The following is a 5504-nucleotide window of genomic DNA, read 5'->3' on the forward strand; positions in this document are numbered from 1 at the left end:
ACCATCTGAGCCGCAAAAGTGTCCATTTTTGTCACCGATCATATCTGGTAAATCAGGAGCTTTTTCACCGCTGCAACAATAATTCCATCCGTCAAGTTAGCATGACCAGACCGATGAGTTCTGTTTATCGTGCGAACCAAAAAAAGGAGATAGATCATGTCCGGTTAATCGCGTCCGCTACTTCGAGTGCTTTGACTGACTTAACCTTGGCCCCTGAATGTTGTTCACATGGCGACATTGTTTTGAAGCACAACACCACGCTCTTTCATTTGTTGTCCGTTTCAAAGCTGTATGATCAATATGGCGGGTGCTGGTGGGAATTGAAGCTGGTCCAAGATTTTGTAAACTTTATAGCACTTTGAGTGACCTGTGGCGTCTCAATTACGTGCAAATGGTAGCTAATATCTAGATAATTCCGGGATGTAATTGAACAGGGCTATCGATTTTCGTTCTGTGTTGTTTTAGCTGTCGATTGGGTCCAGAGATGCCAGAAGACTGGGGACAGTATCTTAAGCTCCCAAGTGGAACAGAGGCAACATGTGAGGTGTAATACAGCGACCTCAGGTCACCTGCGACGGCGAGAGTTCGTCCTTATAGTGAACCCAATCCAAATATCTGCGAAACAGTTAGCCAAGGATAGGTAAGGACTTGACTAGGTTGCCCTATGTTAGGCCAGGTTCGTTCCAGAGGAGCTGTCAACTGGAGCAGCTGAAAGACCGACTGAAAGCTTAAGGTCGCGGAGTGTTCCCAGCGAGAGGAGGCGATGGGAGGGCGCGGCATGAATGCGAGGAATGTGAATAAGAGGATGGATCTTGTTGCTTTTGTGCACACGATTCTTAAGACAAAAGTACTGGCGCAAATACACAGCTTTGACTCCATCAACCTGATTTTACCGACCAAACATCAGGCCTGAAGGATTTTCAGGGTCTGTTGTCCCTCATGTCTCTTTATAAAGATTACGATGTTCTGCTCATGGCGGGTCCGTGGCAATTAAGACCGAAGGGCGACCCATGAGGCCCTCTTCGTCCGAGAAAAGTGTGGCTCCAGTCTCCAGTCCAGCCCAGCCCATGACACGCTTTCTGTGACAGGTTACGCTTTCCGACGCATTTTGCGTGCCCATGTAGTTCAATCGCATCACTGCAGCTGCACATTTTACAAACTATAACGCGTCCAGGCTGGGATACCTGGAAATAGGTGATCACCGTCCACAGCACTCCGCACCGCACCCCACAGTGGCACCCACATGGGGCCGCACCCGCATACTTCCGCAGCCGCATAACGCAGCGGGCTCATATGTGCGGATCCATACATACAGCGGACGGACAGGCGGGCCTGCACAGCTGTGACGGTCGCGCCCACCTGCTCGACGACACAGCCGGAACAGTTGGCGGCGAGCCGGGTCCACTGCGTCGTGCACCTGACGGCCGCCGGCGGCCCCTCGGACCGTCCTCGGATCACGCGACCCTGCCCGCGCCGCACGCGCCACAGCCAGGTGAGCGCTACATCGAAGCGAGGTGGAACGCGTTATTGGCGAAGATGTTTAAAGCTCCGCTGGGCGTGGAGGGTTTGAAATATTTCGCGCGCCTTTAAGGCCGTGCTTGGAGCCATAATTCACATGTTGAAGCTATGAAAGGTTTTGCTTTTGTGTGGGAGGCACAAACAATGCATGCATAGGGAAATGTAAGGCAAAAGTTTGTCAGGTTTATGAATTTTCGGGTCCGGTCGTGGAGCTTGTCTTCAGATCTTTATCACTGGTCGGGGCGAACAGTTGGAATATGAAAAGAATACAATGTTATCGACCGTATGGTCAGAGGCACAAAGGCTAAGCAAAAGATAAGAACTAACACATGTTAGACGGCGAGGTGGAGGTGGAAAACGTGTGCTGGTTCTATGTTCTTTAACTTTGTAAAACTCTCGCATCTCTCATTGTCCAGTTAACGACAACACTTTCTTGTCATATTTATGCCAAGGTTATCGGAACCATTATTTCTGATGTTTCGATATATATATATATATATATATATATATATATATATATATATCGGAACATCGGAGCCATTATATACACCGTTTTGCGCTGACGAGCGCCAAATGTCGGAAGACGTTTCGGCGATCGTGCCCGAAAGGGTATACATGTAATATCTTTCATTCTACACAATTTAGAAAAGCGCAATAAGTCGTCCATGGTCGGCATGTTGTCCCTTTTGCATAACTTTCCCCGGTTGAACCCCGTAAACAGGATTCAATTGCATGCCTTTGTTTGAAAAGACGCAATTTCAGCGTTGAAGAGCTTTCAAAATAAACCAGAATGTTTTCTAACTACACAGTGAGTTGTAACAAGTTCTCCTGATTCTCCCCAGTTCCTTATTCTTACCAGAAGTTCGTTCTCTGTACTGCAACAATTATTTCACGTATTAGCCGCAGCATGACCACTACGGGAGGCGGGAACGCGTATTTGTGCATTCATGGTGGTAGCGCTTTAGACTCCAGAGCTACGGCCAAAGATAGTTTGCGGAGGTGGTGATGCTGGTGCCATACTTCCTTTTTTTCTGAAAAGCTGATAAAGAGTAGCAGAAGAATCGTCAACGTTGCGTGTATCTTCTGTCATAATCTTGTAAACTGAAACACTGTCATAAAGCGAAAAGTACTGTGCACCTTTGTAGTGGTGATTGTTTGGGCTTGAAAGCTGATCTTTTGAGTTAGAATGCTTCGCTCGCACGCCTGCGTAGCCAATGGGGAGGAACAATTTTGGGTCAATGCCCCTCCCCCCAGTGGCGAGGACCCCTCGTCCCGAAGTGCTTCCCGTCCGTTTAACACGCGCTCTTCAATTTCATCTTCTAAGTTTTTGCAGAATAGGTTTCGAACTGTACGGGGCCCGAAAATAGTCTCAAAACGTCGCGTGCCTGTAGGCAGTTTAATGCCTGATCTATTGGTATGCCAGTTGGACGTAACTCATGAGATTGCTGACTTGTGGCAGGTCAAAGTCAGACCGTAAGCTGTCAAAACAAGCCAATTCCAAGTAACTCTTTGCACCTGATGCGACAGTGGATTATTGTATGAAGCCGTACCACCTTGGGATGATTTCTTAGACCATAAAACCATCAGGCGAGGTGTTGTGAATGCTTTGGCGTCATCCTAGGCCATTAGGGGATTGGTACACCAATATGCTCATCATTCGGTAAAAAGATGACCTGTTCAAATTCAGGTATTTGTCGCAAGTGCAGCCTCTTTAACAATGCTTGCTGAATCGTGTGCAAGATAGTATGAACAGTGCAATTTAGATTAATCCACGAAATATGCGGGACTGGGTCTAAAGATCTTGGCTTACAGGTTTGGACCAAATATTACAACCCGTAAGACGCACTGTGTGACGTAGAAAACCGGTGTTAGGCAGGCGAGAAAATAATTATGAATAGGGTGCACGGGATGACCAAAAATAAATCTCTTTCATTTGCATTGCCATAATATGTTCGTCGAGACGACGCTGGATCATTGAGATCTAGGAACAATTTAAACCGTGTTGCGCCACCCTTGGGTGTTTTCGAGTCACTTATGCGCTCGCTATTATACCCTTGACAGGCATGGCCTGCGGCTGGTGGCAGTGGCCGCACGAAAGGTCAGTTGACTTCAGAGGGCAGGACGGACCGTGCCGAGCATTTAGGCACGTTAAACTTTCGCCATCAAATTGTGCTGTTGACCTGGAATTGCGCGGTAGATTGGTAGGGGTTAGGGCTCATACGACAACCACTTCTTGCGTGAGTTCTGATTCCAGAAATCCACCTTTTTAGAACACTCGATGAAATCTTGTAAAAATCTGCACTGTTACGTTCGCAAAAACTATCTGAAATGAAATGTAGCCAAATTGAAAATGGATCATTGGCAGGATTTGCGCGTGCTAGGTTATTTTACACTTGCATGGTACCATGAATTGGGTTGGAATGTTAGACCGGTGAGGAACGTTGTTAAAACCTTTTTACCTGTAATGAAGCTGCTTGGCTTAAGGGATCGCCAAGAGGTCCGAAGGGTTGATGGACTGCATTTAACATTGCGGTACGGGATAAAACTTAATTATGAAAATATAGTTCATAAAGAGCTCTCTTGTGTAACCATGCACTTAAACAGGCAGCTGATATTTAAAAAAACGTGCCATAAAACAGCAGCCGCACATAATCGACCGAGAGCATGAAGCGGAACAAATGTGCAATTCGCAAACGCTTTGGTATGCATGATCATCTGTAGACATGCTTTTGCCATCGCAGCGGCAGCATGGCTTATTTGACGTACTTTATTTCGGGAGGATGGCGGAGAGCATGGCGACAGGCATTCATTTAATCGCGGCATGAATATCAAGTATGCTATTTATTACTTTCCCAGCATTAAGTGTCTGTTTAAAATGCAGAGAGGGCGGGGTTCCAATACTTTCCTCATGTTTTTGGAGATAACTCCAGAACTGATAAGATAGCCTTCTGAAATCAAAAGTTAGTTGCGGATAGGCAGGTCAAAACGACTTAAAAGCTTACTAACAGCGTGGTACTTTTCGTTTCCATGTCTTCACGGTGGCACATTTTGTGTATCTAGAGCGAAAAAAGCCACGTTGGACGAAATTCTCAAAAATGGACCAGAAATCGTCCGATTCGGACGAAAATTATTCATACGTTACATTCCGGTGCGTTATGTTCAGAATGTTTTTTTCTCGGTTTCCTTGCGGAAGCCAGAGAAGTGAGCCGATATACACCAAAGAGCGGTTCTCTAGGGAAAACATATCGAAGACAATCCCGAATTTGCTTACCATCAGTGTTTAAGAATGATTTGGATGAGCTTTCACTTCTGAATCGGAAAGAGCTGGCAAAAATTATTTCACATGGCCGTATTCGCTCCATGAGGAGTATGCCGGTTCGGCTACCGCTGCAAACGTTTTCATAAGAGGAAAAGGAAGAAAGCTATGTGGTGTAATGCAAATCTGTTGTCTCCATCAGAAGTACAGCGTTCTTTTCCTACGACGGTACACAATCTTCCGAAGGGGAGGAGAACAGGACTTTTGTCTGTTGAGTGTTAGATCACTAGATTATGCTCGTTTAAATGAAAGACCAGTTAATTCCCTGTCAGGTCAACATGACGACAGAAATAGACCCCTTAAAGGAAAATAATATTCCAACTGTTCTATACCTATACATGCTGCACTGACACATCACTTTGATGACAAACTTGCCGCTTATGTCTCGCTATTATTAGCATAGTAGGTCACCTAATCTCAGACCATCCTAAGTCACCTGTAAAAATGGCATCACTCTGTTGAATACCATAAAGAGTTCCATTTTTAAAATGCCGGAAGCGGAAGCCCGCGCAATCTTAAGGCAATCCTAGAGCGCGCAAGTTTAACGCAAGTACTGTCCTCTCGTCTTGTCCACCTTACAAGAGGCATGCGTAATGAACTGCATGTCAAAAAAGGCTCATAAATGACGCATCGCGCTTGGCATTGAGACCGTAGCCATATTGGAGTAACT

This window comes from Pollicipes pollicipes, unplaced genomic scaffold (genome assembly GCF_011947565.3).
Source record: "Pollicipes pollicipes isolate AB1234 unplaced genomic scaffold, Ppol_2.1 Scaffold_4740;HRSCAF=5597_pilon_pilon_pilon, whole genome shotgun sequence".
NCBI classification, from domain to species: domain Eukaryota; kingdom Metazoa; phylum Arthropoda; class Thecostraca; order Pollicipedomorpha; family Pollicipedidae; genus Pollicipes; species Pollicipes pollicipes.